Genomic DNA, 19,947 nt, shown 5'->3' on the forward strand with positions numbered 1-19,947 from the left:
TGGCTTGAACAGGATGGCTGCCACTACATTAAGGTGGTAGAATACAAATCTTTTCTCGACTCTTGCAGTTTGGTACCTGATATCTTGTGTTAATTCTGCACAATAAAGGTAGTGTTTTATTTTACTGGTGTATAAACCGGTTACATAGCATATTTCTCCTCTTACTTGCTTTGCAACAAATTGTTTTTTAACTTGTTTGGAAAATTTTGTTTAACATGATTGAGCCTTTGCCTCCGGTTTGATAATTCAAGTGGCCACTGAAAAACTATAGTATTTTATTAAATAATGTGATTATTCGTTCTGAAGCATTCTTAGACACTAGGTCATCCAACTAATTAGACTGATTTTGAAGGTAAGATTGTAATATGTACCCTGTTGAATTGCAATTTGCAAAGCTGAAAAGGATTGAATATTGCAAGCAGAATATTCCATTAATATTAATTGCAAGACACTGTTGGGGGCTAAGCCGTTGTAAAGATTTGATCCTAGAAACACTCCTGCTTTCCAGTGATAACGTCAAACTTTCTATCCATCAATTTTCTTAAACCAGTTCAGGGATACGGATGGGGCTGGAGCCTATAAATTCAAACATCCTGTTGTAAAATCTGTGCGTCACAGTCTGCTTCTTGGTGAAGAAGGAACACATGCTGGAATTTACTTCCAGTGATATGTGCTTTCATGATCATGAAATCCAACTTTTAGAGATCCAACCTGATTTCTGGTCATATTTCTCGAGAAAATGCTCCAACATTTAAACTTTGGCTGAAGTTGCACCGACAGGCTAATTCCAGTGCCTGGGTTAGCAGATGCAACATGAATAACCTACTTGCTTTTGCAAATATTTCCCTTAATGTGTCCAATTATGCTCAATCAAACACCCAATTTCAAATAATGCAGACCAGGAGAAAGTTTAAGTTAAGGCTAAGCTAGAACAGAAAACTGAGTTCAATTCAGTAACATTTTTCAACTGGTTCTGTGCAAATTTCATTGTCATTGTGTAGCTCTGTAAAATTGCACTATTGGTACTTGTCTGTTTAGGTGCAAGGACCAGGGTTTGTGGCCTCTGTCTACATATGTAATAATTATGGCATATGAAGCAGAGTTGGAAACAAAGGGGTTAAAAACAGGATGAAAAAGGCAGAGAAAACAAATATAACAAGAAATAGAGAATCTAATCCTGAGTGACACCTTCAAGGAACTAATCAGACAGAAGCCCCAATCCTTTTAAAGTAATGGCAAATCACTACGTCATTAGCCATTTCTAGTCTACTGGATGTCCTCGGGATGAGACTTGAATGCTTACTCCTGACTTAAGACTACAACTGCACAGCTTTGATATACTGTCTTAATACAAAACAATGTTCTTTCAGTGCCATTTGCCAGTTTAGAAAAAGTCCTTGCAATATTCCTTTCCCCTCTACAGTATATTTTTTTATTTTATTGTGTTACACTATAAGTAGAACCAATCTTAAATCCTGTCTAGTGAACAAGGATGGAAGCAGTGTTTGTGAGAAACACAAGCCAGTGTCAACAAATGCAGGAAAAAAAAATTGCTTTTCATTTCCTGAGAAGAAAGTTGGATTACCTGACCAGGAATCGTGTGATGAGCAGTGAGGCAACGCTAGTTTGGGGATGGTGGGCTTCCAGGGAAAGACAGCTTGGTGTGAATGTTAACTATGGTTTTCTGGTTGAGTTATGTTAAACCAGTACCACAGACCGGTGCTTTTGAGGATGCGCACACATGCACACACACACAAGCTATGCTTTTTTCACTCCTCACATCTTACTAGCTGAATATACACACTCACACATACACACAAATACACAGTGAAACCAACTTGCTCACTCACTGGCTTGCTACTGCAGAGCTTTAGCCCATCTCTCTCATGGTCACACCAAGGGCATCCACTCCCTTGAAACACTACAGCACAGCTCGTCACAGGAGAGGAGAGGAGAGCACCCCCTTAATGAGGATGATCACATTTATAGAGAAAAAAGACAGTAGGGATGATAATGGACACTTTAAAAGAAAACAGGGATAGCATGAGAGTGTTAAATTTAGAGGAAAACGGGAACAGCGCCGACAGAAAGAGAAAAGAAGGAGAGAAGAGGGTGGTTAAAAGCAGTGAGAGAGGGCAGGGCATTGCTGGGTAATGGAGATGAGATGTTAATGTGCCTGCCAGTGATGCACTGCAGCAAACTGAGGAGAAAAGGAGGAAGAGAAGGAGGAAGAAGGAAAAGGAGGTGATAGAGGACGAGAGAAGACATGGGCTGATTAAAGGAAGAGGGAAGTGAGAAGGAATAGAGGAAGTAGGAGGGGAGGAGAAAAAGAAAGACGATGAGATTAGTGTTAGAAAAGGAGGGTGAGAGAGAGGAAAGGGGAGAGGAAAATGTTGAGATTTGAACTTTGATGATGCTGATGATACAGCAAGATGATGCTTGAATAAATTCATACTGATGTCCATGATGATTCTATAATAATGCTAATGGGAGTGAATTTCAAAGTCAGCACTACTGCATATAACCAAAGCAACTTTGATTTTCAACAATTGCTGAGTTACAGACTTATTTATTATCTAGTCTCACTAAAACTGTTTACAAAGTCTCTTGCCTTTAACTTGTTACATTTACATGTTTTGCATTTGAATTCCATTATTTATTAAAAGCCATCAGAAACGAATGCTGAAAAGTGTGCTTAAAAAAAAACTAAAAATGTATGTAGTGTAGCATATTTCCAAACTACATGCTATGTCCCTGCAACCCTGTTAGCAATCCAGCATCAATCCAGCTTGGATTGATTGGGACATGAAGACATCTTTGATGTAGGAGTTTAACTGTTGCTGTACCTGCACAGATGCACATCAGCGTTCAAAACATGGAACGGAGAAAAAAACATAAAAGGAAAAAAAATGAAGCAGAACATGGCTAAAGAAATCTTGCATTTGCCAATTAACCAGGAAATAAATACACAAAATAAATCTATAAAAACCCATTAGGAAAACAGCTTCCCATGAGGGAATACAAAATTTTCCCAAGAAAGAAACCCAGTGTCATCAGCTGTTTTATCTCTTTGATGAAACAGTCGCCATGTGGCTCGCCCTCTGTATGTTCAGTGTGTTCTCTGTAACAAAAATCATTACAATGTATCCAGCTGTGCTCTGAAATTAGAAAAGAGCCACGACAAACATCAGCAAAGTTTGTCTGTTGTTTTTAGCGTTGTCAAAAGCTGCTTCAAAAGGAGCTGTATTTAGTCTCCTAGGGACTAGTTTAGCGTTATACAAATATACACTGTTTTGTTTGTATGTATATAGTGAGCATTGGATATCTTAACATCAATACCAGCACATACAGTTGGTTAAAACCATCCACTGATACCAGCTGCATCAACTGATATCAAGTTGATGCTGTACCACCGCATTAGAGAGCCTACAGGATTCGTGTCTATCAACAACCACTGGTTCGGTTTGAAACAACAACACAGAGCAATCTTTGCTTAGTTGACAGCAAGAACCAAAGTCTTGCTCGTTACTGACCTACCACACCAGTGACCATGACACCAATCTGAAAAGTTATGCAAGTTAATAAAAGTAGTTGAATACTAAAAAATGTAATTTTTTATGTGTTTCATCATTAAATCATTTCTTACATCTCCAGTGAAAGCTGCAGAGGCTATTCCTTGCTTACTTTTTGCTGCACAGTGAGAATTTTCATTTTAAAGGTGGAAGAGGTGTCATTCTTTTTTTAAGCTATGACTGCAGCAAAAGATTTGGCAGTCTTGCATCAGTTCAGTCAATACAGGATCTAATGTTCAAGGAAATTTATAGAATACACAGGATGTGCTGCATGGAACAACCAGTACAAGACTGCCAATCTTCCTCTTTCTCATCACCATTTCTAAAGAAGTTGTTTTCTGGAATACAGTATTGATCTGTAGTCAGCTATGTTGTTCATGAATGTAACCCTGCCTAAAAAGCTGTGATTGGCTCACTCTTTCTATACCTGGTGGAAATGGGTGTTATTGAGGTAATTAAAACACATGTGATGCATGATGGTTCACACTCCTGGAAACATGCTAGTATTACACTAACTCTTTTATTGTGATTCTAATCATAGACATGTGGGACTCTTGCTGGGATTTAAACAAATGGCAAATGCTCATCTCCTGTATGGGTTGGATCACACCTCTTTGATGGAAACCACCAACAGCATTTCACCAGCAGAAACAGCATCTGTTTGTCGCACCTTGTTTCTTCATCAGCATGGGTCACTCCTATATCTTTCAGCGTACATTACTCTGCTGTGTCATCCAGATTGAGATCAAACCTACTTCAAACTCTCCCCTGTTGTGTTACTATGATCAGAAACATTTAACTCTTCTCACCATCTTTCACTTTAAATTTATAACGTGTTGCAGAGTGACATGTGAGGCGAGTTAAATTCTGTATGTTGTCTTCTGTACTTTGCTGTAAGATTGTGCTGTCTCCATTCCTGTTCACCTTGTACAACTCAATCGTTCAGCGCAACTTTAGATCATGTGACCCACAGAAATACTCCAATAATTCTGCACAAGTCACATATATTCGTGATGGACTGGAGGAGTACAGGATACTAGGAGATGATTTGTTTTAGATTGGCCTGAGCAAAATAATCTGTTTCTGGATGTGATATAACTAAGACCAGAAAGGTGGTTATTGACATCATATAGAAGAGGGCAGCTACACAACATGTATCTGTCCTAGAACAGGATGTTGATATAGCATCCAGATGCACAATAGGCTGAACCTGAAGACCAATGCTGTATACCAAAGAATTGGATGCACATGCTCTATTTGAGCTGAGATCTTTCGATATGTGCAGCAAAATGATGGAGATTTTCTCCCACTCAGTTGTGGTGAGTGCAGTGGGCATTGCTGTGTTCTGCTGGGGGAGCAGCATCACGGCTGGTGGCGCCAACAGACTGAATTGACTGTTTAGGATGGCTGTGTTTTTGATTCGCTGTCACCTGGACACTTTGAGAGTTCTGGTATAGAGGAAGTCACTGAAGAAACTATTATCCATCATAATCCTGACCACACTCTGCACCATTTACTGGACAGGCAGCAGAGCACATTTTCTCTGACTGACTGATTCAGCTCCACTGCTACAAAGACAAATATAGGAAATCTTTCATACCACATGTCATCACCCTCTATAATACTATATATATGTCTGGAAAGGAATCATCTGATAGATATTCTAACAAAATTACTTCCCAAATATGGGATGAATAAAATATTTCTCATTGTCAAGAGCAATACCAGACACCAAATCAAGGAAACTTAACGCATATTAAATGTCAGTCATCAATCACAAAAAGAAATGCATGCCCTTCCACTACATTTTTCACAATGTACAAGAAGAAAGTAGGCTATAATACAGCTCTTTCTTACAATAATGCACACTATTTCTAAATATCAATAACAGCACAACAACACAAAGGTAAAAGGAAATGTTCTTCAAAAGCTGAGTCTCTGCTGTGGTGTTATAGGAATTTAAAGACAGAAGCAAACTGTCCATCATAGGAGGAAAACTCATGTCCTTGTGTTGGACAAGGCCAAGGCACAAGCGACTGCACGAAATCATGATTATGTTAAACCTGCAGTGAATGTGTGTTGCTTTGCTGAAGCATGTTTAGTCTTGGGCATATCAATGAACCATACTATTTTGTAGTCATAGCTGAATTAATAAGAAAGGAAAATTAACAAAGCAAATGTACCCTGAAGCATGTAAACGAATAAATTCCACATTACTGACTTGTTTTACTGTCATCTTAGAATTTATTTTGGTGAATGAGAATTTTCCCAAGACACTTGGCCCAATTTAGTCAAACTCGATATTTAAATGATGTTAGGTCCTGGTTAATTGCAGGGGGCATTTGGGAATTTCCGACCTGGAGTTTCTGAGAGGCCAATTTCTTCTGTACAAGTGCACAAAGCATTTTATGTATCACTTGCAATCCCTAAATTCAGTGCAATGGAATGCCTTTTCTACTGTCACCACACATTAAAACTGTGGAGTAAGTGGTTTGCACCTTCAGTGGTTCTTCCTATTATAAGCCCAGCAGTCAGGTCAGAGCATTAAGGTTTTCTTTGCTTTGATTGTTTACTTTTTAATACAGAATCTAGAAGCATTAAGTTAACTAATGTAATATTATTAGCATACTGTTACCATTCTTCATCGCAGACATGTAAAATAGTGCAAATAACTATCATAAAAAAGTAATTAAAAAAGCCCACAAGAATTAATTATATTCACTTATATCATACTGTAGCCTATTGTATTACAGATTACAGTAGGTTACAACATTCTAACTATAATATGCTCTCACACTGGAAATAAATTGTGTATGTGGACATTAAACTAGGCTAACAAGCCTCCACTGTTCCATGTAAGCATCACACTTAGCATTACAGCAGGCTGATAGCACGTCTCTCTGACCTTAGCTAAATAAGTCTATAAAGAGATAAAACTGAAAAAGCCTGGTAAGACTAGAAAAGGTTATTATATGGATTTCAGAGGAAACTCGCATATTTAACTGACAATTTAGTACTAAGTGTCTGTATTCTCTATTTACATCTCCTTACACTAAATCATTACCACAAAAACTGCCAGGTAGTTTAGTCAAGCAGAGCAGTTTTAATATTTACAAGAAGTTTAATTCAACATGCATGTAGGGGAAACTGGAGCTATATTTTTTCTCTTGCACAAAGAAGTGGAGTCGTGAATTCAGAATTCAGGTGTGTGTTAACACAATGTCACTATCTTCCCAGGAGTAAATATCAAGGCAACTTCACCCTAAGGTCAGAGTGTGCAAGGCCCAGAAGCACTGCAAAAAAACCCAAGGGCTCAAATTTTAGAGGCCTCAGTTGGCATGTTAAATGCTAAGTTTCATGACAGGCAACATAAAATGAAGTTTATAGACTGGAACATTGGTATAAATATTATTCTGGTCTCTATAGCTAATTTTCCCTTTCATAACAACTCTGTGTTGCTTTTAAAACCAAACCATTTGGATTTTGTCACTGTGTGCTTCGTAAGTACATATTACTGCTTAAATATTTGTTTTAAATGGGCTAAAATGCGCAAAACCATTCGTTTTAACAGCTGAAACAGTACGCATAAGACTTGGTACTCATATGAAGAGTCAGTAACCTCCATGATGAAAGCTTGAATGGGTTAGTGCAGTTAATAAGTATTTTAGTTTAGTCTATTGTTTTATTTGTATAAAACAAGCAGTTCAAAAACGACAAAGTATCTAAAGAGCAGCATAGACAAATAGAAAAATATACTCGAATACTTCTTAAACAATAACAACAACCTGTTTTGTAACTCTACCAAGACAAAAATATTAAGCTTGTAATTAAAGCTAAAGACAAATTAATCATTTTATCATTTCTTCAATAGAAATTTTAAAAACTATTTTTATGTCCAACTGTTGTCATCTGAATTATAAAACAAATTATAGCAGAGAATCATCATCAGATAATGATAATGTAAATATTGGTATTTACATTATCATTACGTTGGATATAATGAACAAACAGCCATATTTTAGTACACTCATGTAAATATAGCCAATTCTTCCTGTTTAATATCAATACATGTTTTTACTGAGCAACGTGCTGACTTGTGCTGTGGCTTCAACCTGTGCTGGTATGTAAATGTACACACATAAGAATAAGATTAAAGTCATTACTTATTAGCCATTTTCATATGCCAACATATTTCCTAAAAATGATAAAGAAGATCAAATATATACTTTGCACTAAAAGTAAAGGTAAACTTTGCAGCACAATTTGTTTGGAAAATTCCAGTGTTGTGCTTAATAATATTCCCAAGGCTTTGTTTTCTACCTCTTCTGCTCCTCCCTAACATCATATTCTTTTCATCACCGGGTCTTCATACATTTCTCCTGTTCTTTTTACTTATATGCTATTTTTTCTCATAGCTGCAATCATCACAAGAAGCAGCTGGCTATTTTTGAAAGCCCGGTCAGTGAATCAAACTAATCCTGCAGCCCCATCAGAAACAAAGACGGCCGGCAGAGTCCTTATACTTTCTGTGTAGCAGCAACTCTGTGTGAGCGCAGGCATTCAGGTAGCTCCTCGCTCAGTCCTGTGCTACTCTACAGTGCACTGAGTGCGTGGGTTCATTGATTGTATCTCTCTCCTGGCACTTTAATGGTCGTGGTACACTCGTCTCTGAACCCAGCATTAGCATGGTCAAGTTATTTCCTCTCAGGGGCTATTTCCACTGACCAAACAGGATTTTTCCGTTGACTCCTTAAAACTTGTGTAAGAATATGGCAAGCTGTGTTTTTCCATTATTTCCTATACACTGTGCAGCCGTACAGGGAGAAAGAAGTCACACATCAACTGTGCTTTGATGTATATATATTAAAAAGCAGTTCAATATCCATCCATCCATGGTAACATAACATAACATTTTTTTAATTATGAAAAAATTGTTTTTTATTAAAGTAGTAGCAAGTCTACATGATTCTAACAAATTTCTCTTTGCATTATAGGTGATTACATACTACACGTTACATGTTTGCTGGTTAAAAAATTCTTCCAGCTTCTAACTATGTTCTGTAAAAGTGTACCTCGGCACATTATATGTATATGTATAAATGATATATAAAAGACTGATGTAGGTTCCAGGTCTTAAAATTGAGGCCAAATGTTTGTCTTGAACATGAGACACTTAGTTTACAGTCTCAGTCACAAAACATTAAGTCATTCTGAATATCATATGTTGTTTATATAACATATGGTCAACGTTAGAGTCAAAGAGGAAGATAAAGCAGTTGTTAGACTACGCAGGCCTACCTTGTATTTGACAACTTGTTACCGTATGGCTGTGCGGTAACGCTCGGTTTTACCGACACATCTGTCCCCAACTGTCACGTCCAGTTTGAGAACAACAACTGGTGGTGGAAAAAAATGTGAAGTTCTCGGCCGACTAATAATTACTGTACATCTATGCTCATACTGTAGCATATGTACACCCCACCCACCACCATCCTTCCTTTAAGCTGTAAATGAACAGGTTCTTGCATAATGCATTTTTAATGTACCTGAGCTCTCAAAGCACTTTATATGTATGCCCCGTTCACTCATTCAAGCAACAACTTTTTTCTGTGCTTAGGTCTTTCCTATATAACATTGACACTTTAATGGATGCATCAGAGAGCAACCTGCAGTTCAGTATCTTGCCCAAGGACATTGGGCACGCACACTGGAGCAGCCAGGGATCGAACCACTAACCTTCCAATTTGTAGATGACCTTAACTACCACCTCAGTTACAGCTACTTTCTTAAAGGAAGGAAGACTTAGATCAAAAATGCCGGAAGTGTGATTCTCCAGCTGGGAGTGCTCCATTATGCTGCTTCTTTACCTGCAGTATGGGAAAAGACTTGCGGAGAATAATTCTAGACACATCGAGACAGAAGCACACAGCATCTTCACTGCAGCTAACTGGTGTTATGAAAGCTTCTCACAACCTACAGTCTACCCCATCCCTCACACATGTTCGGTGTTTATCATGAACTATAACTCTTTATGCTGGTCACGAAAGGATGGATGGATGAAAGAAAACAACATGCATTTTCTACCTGCTGGTAGAACATGCAGCAATTATATAAGTGAATATCTTAAATCCCATCAGTAATGGTAATGCTGACTGTTTACTATAATTTAAAAAGTGTCAGATAAAACCCATAAGCAACAATTATAATTTATTCATGTTTAATGTATTTACTGTTGCTGTATAGGATTCCCCACGGAGTGTAGCAAAGGATTAAAATGTGAAACTGGATTATAAAAATCTATAAAGAATATAAAGTCCCATGGCATCTTCTTAAAAAGGCCAAAGTAGAGTACAGTAGGTGAGAGGCCTCATATTTCCATTACAGCTCTCTGAGCTTAAACTGATGATTATTTTACAAATAAAGTAAAAGAATAAATATTTAAGTAATTTAAATCAAAAAAAAAACTTAATTAATAATTAATTCAGTTCATTTCCGTTCATACAATCATGTATATCATATATGTTATCATATAATTTAGTGAATGCACTTGTACAACTCTTTATGTTCAAGACTTTCTTCAGAGACTTTCCAGTCCCCTCGTGTTGTCACAGGGTTTTTTTCACTGGTCTTGTTTCTCCAGATGTTCCCACCATCCTGTCTCCATGTCTCTCTATCTCTCCCTCTCTCCCTTTTTTTGCATCTGCCTACTCTCTAAATTTCCATTTTCAGGGATGAGAAACTAAACTTTCCATGTCTTGCTGCCTGTTTCCTCAGTCAAATGCAAGCATAACTGTTGCCCAAATCCCACCCCCTCCCTTCCCGCTATAACTGATGAGTAAGAGAAATGTTCTCCCTGCAGACAAATATGTACCTAACTGTAGCATTTCCTTACTTAGAAACAGTGCAAAGATGGTGTGTGACCAAAAAAAAAAAAAAAACAACCAAAAAACAGGTAGAAATATTACCAAGAGCTAAAAATCACATTAGATACTTTTTTCATACCTCAGGTTTCATTTGATATTTTAGTGATATGGTGACAAGCTGAAAAACTAAAGCTACCAAGGTCAAACTGGACCATCAGCCTGCTCCAAATAGTATTGCTCTATACCCAGATCCACAGATCCACATACAAACAGATCTCTTAAAACAAATAAATAATACACTATGACATTGCAATCTTTCCACAGCTGTGCTGCTTATTGAGCCACTTTCAAAAGCAGACTTAAACACAGGGACATACAGTCAAGTTTACCATTTCTACAACAATGACAGCCTGGCCTATGTGGCATAACACTGAAAGACTACAAGAGCTGAAGTACGTTACAACATGTCACTTATAGTGCAACTGCTTCCAAATAATTCCTTCATGCTCTCTCTGCAGTGACATGCTGATGCTCTCTCAAATTCAACAAACACATTATTTTAAAAGGATTTTTTACTTACAATGAAACAGCAGAGAGGAAAATGTGTTGGCGGTAATTGGTACAGCTTCCCCCGATATCCCTTTTGGTGCTGATGATAGTTGTAGTAGCAGGGTGGCCTGTCGAAGGCTAAATATAACCTAGAGAGCTTGTAGCGGGAACACAGAGCGGGCCAAACCAGGCTCTTCCACGTCTCATGTACAGTGTATTTGCTATAAGGAAACTCATTCTGGATGGCTGAAAAGCTGCAGAGTACAGGGAAAGGACAAGAACAAGAAGCTTCACACTAGGACTCTGTCCCTAGAACAAATGAAGGGAGGGAGGGAGGCAGAGAGGGGAGAGATGGAGAAAGAGAAAGAGAGGGAGGCAGCGGGGGAGAGAGCTGGTGTCGTGTGTATATAGGACCAGCTAGCATGACCTCTTGTGAAGAGCGTATGTACACTGGCACAAACACAGAGTCAAAACCTTCTATCTTGGACATCAGTTAACATTTGTTAACTTTTCTGAAACTGAGTGTATATCTGGTTGCTGGCAATTTCTGTGGTTTCTTTTGCTCTCGAAAAGATGTATTATGTTAACTGCTAAGACAAAAACAAAAGCTACACTTTCACATAAATGAAAAAGTAATGCAAAGGACCACAGCTATAATCAGTTCTTAACCTTTCCTCAATATATTCCACTTAGAAATTTTGAAATAAGATGAAAGATCATAGAAAAACTGATGCATGCCATGTTCCTGCAGGTTTCTGAAAGCTGAATAGCATTATTATCTTTTTTTTAATGAAGTCGTAATTTGGGGGGTTGAGCTTAGGCAGAGTTAATGGTGCAAGCAAACAATAATTCTCACAACTGAAGTAAATAATATGAGGGATCTGTCAGTCAAGTTAAACAATTCTTAGGCATACACCTGTCAGGCTTCGTATCCTCGCAATAGTACAGAAAGTCATTGAATCTCCACATCGCACACAAGATTAATTTAATAAATGTAATATAATTAAAAAAATTTGTAAAATTCTCACAGTTGTATGTTTTTCTAAGAAAAATCCCAATTAAATACCATGAACAGTCGAATGACTATTTGTGCTTAGCGTGATTTGAACTCTTAAAAAAATTAACCACAAAAACAGTCTAAATGCAGGAGTCAACAGACAGAAAACTGTTGACCTTTATTCAATAACAGCACTTCTAAACGGTCGATATCGCATACTAAACACATTTTATAAAATAACCGGGGAGGCTGCACTTTTAGAAACAGCTGGGCATCAACTTTATCACAGCAGGGTATCAACAATCCCTGCCAAGCTGCATTTTCTTGGAAATGTGGATTTAGAAATGCGATGGAAATCACTTCTGTCTGTTAAAATGAGGACCCACTTCTTACACCCCAATTCAGACCAACACAACTTCTTTAAAAAAAAACATTACTGCTATTAATTAAGAATTTGTTAATATTCCAAACGAACATTCTGATTTCAACACGAACATTCATGTGAAAAAGAAAGTTTCGACATAAACTCTTTGGAAAGTCTGACTAAACCACAAGTCCCCTGGAACAATGTCGTTTGGACTGACAAGACCAAAGTGGAGATGTTTGGCCATAATGCACGACACCATGTTTGGAGAAACCCACGGCATATCAGCACAAACACCTCAAAACAGCTGTTAAGCACGGTGGTGACGAGGTGCTGATTTGGGCTTGTTCTACAGGTACAGGACATGGAGACTTTGCAGTCACTGAATCAACCACGAGCTCATCTGTATACTAAAGTATTCTAGAATCAAATGAGAGCAGACCAGTCAGAACTGAAGGCGTGCTGTAAAAACAGATAGTCCATAATTCCTCTACAGGGGTCAAAGACTAAAGACATACAAATCCTACCATGTGAATTCATGGATTTTTTTTTCACATTCTGTCTCTCACAGTTGAAGTGTACATCTGGTGCAAATTACTGACCTCTGTCATCATTGTAAGTGGGGGAACTTGCACAATCGGTGGCTGACTAAATACTTTTTTGCCCCACTGTACATAGAAAAACAAACTGTTTTCTTCATAGGCCAGCGCATTTATGTAAGCACTGAAATATTCTTCACTTCAATGAAAAATAATGTGGAATCAAAGTTTCTTGTATCTGTTTCTTTATCCCTCTCTCCCGCTCTCTGAAAATGACTCACTGAACAGAAAGTATTTGGCCTTGTAAACAACAGGGAGCCACAAGGAAATTTCAAGTCTTGTTAGACAAATCTCCCTGAACAACTATGCATGAGCGTTCAAAAGTGTCATATTCTTATACTTATGCACCAAGACTGTTTTCAGCAACCTTGACACAACACACAGTGTGTACACACCCACAAATACACAACTCTACATACACACACAAACACACACAGACTGCTTCAAGTCTTAACAGAAGAGGATGACACATGAGGCAGAGTGGAGGTCTTCCCATGCCCCCCTGCCCTTTCTGTTGGAATTGGACATCTCCCACAGGCTGAGCTGTAAATAGCCAGTACCCCCAAAAACTTTCATACACAACACATATGCATGAACACACGCGCACGCACACACACACACACACACACACACACACACACACACACGCACACACAACTATACTTAGATGCCTACTTCAGTCCGCTGCCATGTACTCACACTACCTCCTCCCACAGTGAGAAGGGGCATTCAGCTTAACTCTTTCAACAGAGACTCAACCACGTCTACCCTCTGACTACAGGGAGTTTCAATTTGACAAAATGCCTGAAGTAGAACAGTTTTCAAGTACAACTCAGGAAAGTTGTACACTCACTGTCCTGCATAGGTTTGATAAAGTACAGTACGGCAGCAGACTTCCCTGCATGCAGTGCAGCTTCCGGGCTCTCTGGCAAGCTCAGGGAACATCTGTAACCGTTAATGTCCAAACAGATCACAGTAATAGTTTATGATATGTCAGGAGGGGTCTAATAGCCATACCACAGAACACAAACAAGGTTTTATTGAACTATTTGTCAGGAGCAAGCCACTTCAAAGATTGCACGGTAAATTACTGTACCATAAAAGACTGCAGCACACTCTGGTAAAGTACAGTAAATTAATGTAGCCTAAAATATTACCATTCAGAGGGGTGTAATTGTTGACAAAAGCCTCAGACTAGGTAGCGCAGGAAGCTGCGTAAACACAAACGCACTAACTCACACAATTATTGCAATGTCTTGATTTTTTTCTCTTTTTTTCAGATCCCTGCAGCCAAAAAGCACCCAGACGGTATTTAGTCTATTAGATTATGAGGACAGAACATCAGTGAAATCGAGGCAGAGTTAAAGCAACAGCATGTTGCCCAGAGGAGATCCTCTCAACTGCTTACAGTGACACACATCATTCATCTTTTTATTGGATATGAAATTGTCTTTTCTTTTCTGTTATTCTTTTTAGTTCTTCAGAAAGCACAAAGAAAAGTGCAAAGTGATAGTAACAGTTCAGATATCTCTGATTTTAGCCTGTTCCCTCAGGAATAATAATCATAAGGAGCTTGTGTTAGCAGATAACTTTTCCCTCCCGTCACCACCTTTTAGACCGAAGTAGCACCCCAGGCCAAGTGACAAGCTTAGAAGTGGGCGCTGTTTATTTCAAATCCAACGCCCTAACTTGTTTCGTATGTGTATTTGTAGCTACATTACTATTAGTGAGTAATTAATGAGTAATTGATACCAAGTGGTTAAAACATGAAGGAGGATAGAGGGAGAGCAAAGATACAAGAGAAACATGTTCACAGAGGAGAGTTGTAAGCACAGATGGATTTCCAAATGCCTTCACCCTGCAGGAATCTCATTGCACAGCTTTAGTGGTGTTTAGAGAGTCTGTGTCACTCAGCAAGCACTGGTTCATCCATGGGGCTTAATGTGCTTTCATGAAAAATTATTAAATGCTAGTGGAATACAAGTCTCCTAAAACTGACCTGAATTAATATTATGCAATTTTATGGAAGATGGCGGTGAATAAAGATGTCGTAACAGGTTCACCTGTGTGCTTTGGCTGTGCTTCAGAGCAGGTTGTTCTGTAAAATTATTGACAAAAGCTACAATACAAGGACAACCTAAAGGCCACAATTTAATGACAAATGAATTTGACGCTTAACCATGAGCATCACGTTACACCCTGTCCCCACCCATAGATACACGCTGAGATTCCTTCATACGTCCAGTCCCACTAAATAATTTTTATTTTGAAACCTCAAAAACTGTAGCATAACACTGACCTAAAAGAACTCTATATATCATATTTTATTACTGACATGTATCTGTCCGTGCCACATAATGCTTCATGTCCCAGTTCATGTTGGGCTAGTAGAGACCCTCAACACTGGCTGCTACTTACAGCATGAGCAGCTGCCCTTTATAGATGAACATAAGGTAGAGGTGACCTCTAAACAAGAGCAAATCCTTCAACCTTGCTGTCAACACATTTTCAGATCTACAGAAAACCAGTCATAACTGTAATCTACCCATGCTGCTGTGGTAAACCATCTGTTGAGCAGCCATGCCTGACCCCAAAAAGCAGCAGAGAGACGCACTTTCCATGCTTTTTGCTTAGATGACTCCATCATGACATTCAGCATTACGTTAGTGTTACATACAGCGAGTATACTCCGAACACTGTCTCTGATCTTAAACAGAAAAGTTCAATTTGATATGTCTTCAATGTCCGTTTCCCTCTCTAACTAAATATTTTTACAACTCATCTAATATAGATACCAAAACATATGATTTGTAATTTGATTTGACAATCTTACCTTTCAATTGTTAAAAAAGAGTTTTCTAACCTGAAAAGACTGTAGAGTTCAGGTATGATGTAGAACAACCAAGAAATGTTAGGCCAAACTCATGGTTTTTGGTTGAAATACAGAAAAAAACACTCACAGCACAATCACAATGTATACTTCTCATGATGCAACACTGTGAGAACAGTTTTGGGGTAAAGAAAAGTATAACTCATAGCAGAGACATGAAACTAAACAATGATCCTCTACTGTCCAACATTCTGTTGCCCCATGCTGCCACCCTGACCTTTTGCTAACTCTGTGGCACCATAAAAATAGTATACTATTTCCTCTTTTTCTCCCAGGAGACATGATTTATAATACGGTATGTATGGCTGCTAGAGGTCTTTCTGGTTCGATTGGAAACATATGGTGTTTTGGGTATTTGCTAAGATTACTAATGCTGTCATGAGGACAGGGCAGCCTTACATTGCATTGAAAATACCCATACTACATAGACTTTGTAATATTAGCTAATTATCTCATTTAGCATGACAAATTTTATAGTTACAGTAACAAGTACAATTAAAAAAACACTGAGCAAGTGTGACTTGTTTGGAAGGGTTGTCAGGGGGAAGTATATTATCTACAACAAAACATAGCAGAGCACCTTAGGTTCTTAGGAGAAGACTTTTGCAATAAGACCAGACCAATGTGGAAATACTTTGCCAAAATGTACAGTGACAACTCTGGCAAAAACAAAACACGGCACACTGTATCAGCACAAAAATCCCATACTAGTCGGGGGGTGACGATTTGGACTGGGGCACCTTGCAGCCATTGAATCGAAATGTAATCCTCTGTATGCCAAAGTATTCTAGACTCAAATGGGATGTGTCTAACGGCCAAGCTTGGACAATGCAACAGGACAATGATCCCAAGCACAGCTGCAACTCCACAATAGAATGGCTGAAAAATGTAGAGAATCAAGGTCAAAAGTCCAGACCCCAACCTGATGGTGAGACCTTTAGAGAGATGTGCATGAATACACGTCTGTAAACATCAGTGAACTGAAGCAATGTTATAAAGAACACTGGTGTAAATTCCTCCACAATGACGTGAGAGGTGGCTAGGTTATCAATACCTACTCTTCTCCTAATTCCTGCTCTCTTTTAATTTTTCTTCTGTGATAATAACATAAGATTACTGCTTTTGGGTAACATCAGAGGACTACTTTGGGATTATTGGTATCACCCAATATCGGCCTAGTTAACTGATACTGGTTTATGACAATTGTCAGTTGTGTGACATTAATTTTGACCAAGCCAAATAAAGACCTTAAAGAATCTTTCTTGTTGCTGTTGTCGCTGTTGTTTTTGGTATTAAGTACTTCTCATTGTTTCACTACAACAAAAATAGATACAAATGTTAAAAATAAATGAAATATTTGTATCGGCTATTGTCCAACATAGGCATTAAAGCATTTCCCTCCTTCCTACTGGCCTTCAAAGTTTTCTTGAGCTTAATTATCCTGGCAAGAAAAAACTGCCAAACACAGCAGGCAATAAATAAGAATGAGTTTCCAAACTTTTCAGAATATAGCCAGTAGCAAATAAATAAATATATAAATAAAAAAAAGTATCCATATATCATATTGTAGCAGCTCAGAGTAATTAGTTTGTGTTTTATATCAGCACCTTATTTATTTATTCAAAAAAAAATTAATTAAAAAACACTGTTTATTTCATCTGTTTTGAGTTTTTAAATTAGCTGCTGTCACTGAGCATATTCCAATAAGCCGACAATATGAAGTCTGCTACTCTCACCATGCAAGTTATAAAAGTTCTACTTTTTTCTAATGCCCAAAAGACAAGCACATTGATTTCTGGGAGAATGCAACAAAGAACAGCAAGTCAGCAGGAAGGAGGTAACTGCTGTGCCTCGTATGTGGCAGGAATTTTAAGCCTACAAAGTAAGGGTATGAAAAATACTACTATGCAAACAACTTACACACACTATAGAGCGCATGAAATAGAGACACAACAATAGCACAGAACCATTGTCTACGTACAAGTTTGTCACTTACATTAAAGTGTAATTCTGTGAGTTCCTTTAGTCGCACTGGAGCATTTGCCGAGCGAAAGGTTCGACCCGAGTGCTCCAAATCCAAACGGCTCACTGTAAGCCCTCTAATGTGCAGTTTACCCTGGAGTTCAGATTTTCTTACTGCAAATGCTGAAAGTCCACTTTTGCCAAGACTCAGAAATCAGGTTAACAACGGCGTAACACTCAGCTTACGTAATAAGGTTAGCAGCAGAATTGAGTAATGAATGGATGTGTATAACAGGAGCTGCAATAGCCACTGAACTTAAGCTGTTACGTTTAACAGCAACCAACCCAACAAATGTAATGAGACAGTAAGTGCTTACATCAAAACGGAGAAACAAACACTCCACAGTTGTTCTCTTTGGGGGTTTTAACAAAAGGAATGATCAAAGGAAAATTGCTGTATTCATCCAGGGAAATCTGTGGCTTGTAATTTGTGTGAAAATGCCATTCACAGCACTGACCACAATTCACATTGCCTAGCCACTGATTTTAAGATGTATTTTTTTCTTTTTAAGGACAAAAATGAGACATGCGTGCTCTGCCGCTATAAAACAGTGCACTGAAAATGGTTGGAAACAGATAACTGTGGTGTCAAGTTTTTAATTGGCACATCTGGACAGAGCAAACAATGATCCACTTTATCACTGATTACACCACGGACAAAAAATACATTTAATCATGCTGCTGAGTGGAATGAAGAGAGGATGAGTAGGGAGGGAAGAGAGAAGAGAGGGAAAATACACATGAAATAATTACAGTCTGATTTTTCATCCATCTGTCTAGAGATTCTGTGAGGACCATTATGCCTGCAGTCGTGTTTCTGATTGTTGCAGTGAGAATTGGTCATGGTAAAATTAATTCTAACACTGGGCTGTGATATGAAAATGACAGACAGAAGGAGCACTGAATGTGCAGCAGTAATTAACAGTCCTAAATGGCTCATTACAATTCGTGATTTCATTAACTAATCAACTATTTTATGAGCGGCTGTTTGTGTGAACACATTTTTTTTTCTCCAAACGTACCTAAATGCTATTTGATTGGAGTGTCTATTGCTCTTCAGCTTGCATTGGTTTGATCAAATTCCCACAAATGGATTACCCATCACTTATAACTGTTGCCAAGGTGCTCGGTGTTTCAGCCTCATGCTTTTCAAGCCTTCAAGAGATTTCACACACACATAGATTTGTGCTCTTGCTGGACTACAAACCCCCAAAACAAAGTGCATTATTTATATGCATTATTTACTGAAAGTGTCAGAAGAGCAATACCAAGGGAACTTCTGTTTGCAAGAAGATCAATAGGGATTACAGTGCAGTTCAAAGTACAATTTTAAAAGACAATTTGGTGACAAATTAGCAGGGAAATAAACGGTGCGTTAGTTTGTGTGCTCCTTTGCATTAATTCTCCTAATCTATGGCACTCCACTGGAAGGATGAAAGGAAAGACAGTCCCTCACCTGTAGTTTCCAGGTGAACTGGTCACTACACTACACTACACTACAACGTACTACAACAATAACCTTACAGGAGTAATCTATTACTTTTGAAAAAGTAAAGGACAGACCACGTTGATACAATTGAACATGCTTTTCTAAAATGCTCCAATTAGGCTGGGATCTGGCTGATTGTGAAGGTCACAGCAGATGTTTCACATCATTTTCATACTCATCATACAACTGACACCTTGTCTCCACAGATGGGGGGCACTGTCATCCTGGAAGAGACCACTGGTATAAGGATAAAAAGGGTTCTGTTATGCTAAAGATGGTAACAGCTTTGTAATGTTTTGCAGTTAGGTTTTCCTGGCTCAGTCATAAAGTCATAAAGTCATAAAGTAAAAATAGGACAGCAATCTCCTTAGCACTAGGAAAAACTGCCAGTGTCATTTTTTTGTATCTGCAATTGATTGCAAGTAGTTGCGGTAATCACTTTCGACCAGTAATTGCATAGATCGCCTGCTGGGAGGTAACCTGTCTCTCTATTGAAGACTGACTGCATTCACTCTCAGAAAGACTGGAAAAGGTTTGCAAATAACTTCGGTCTAATTTGTAAATGCAGTCAGACTGATCGCTCAACTCATCTGTGACATTAT

The 19,947-nt window shown here is 38.3% G+C and overlaps 1 protein-coding gene across 13 annotated transcripts in view; it reads right to left on the minus strand.

The window, feature by feature from the left end:
- The window catches only part of atp2b2 (ATPase plasma membrane Ca2+ transporting 2), a 127,876-nt gene that overhangs the window by 105,725 nt on the left and 2,204 nt on the right, over positions 1 to 19,947 (minus strand). For 7 of the 13 annotated variants that reach the window (XM_082533181.1, XM_082533175.1, XM_082533172.1 and 4 more), the window contains exon 1: positions 11,016 to 11,274. The exons of 5 other annotated variants lie outside the window; for them this stretch is intronic. The gene's annotated coding sequence lies outside the window, so the exon portion shown is untranslated. Of the gene's footprint in view, positions 1 to 11,015; positions 11,275 to 17,830; positions 17,897 to 19,947 lie in introns of those variants that run through there. One more of the 13 variants, XM_082533187.1, reaches the window with a different exon arrangement.

Source organism: Aulonocara stuartgranti (assembly GCF_965226115.1).
Source record: "Aulonocara stuartgranti genome assembly, chromosome: 5".
In the NCBI taxonomy this organism is placed as follows: Eukaryota; Metazoa; Chordata; class Actinopteri; order Cichliformes; family Cichlidae; genus Aulonocara; species Aulonocara stuartgranti.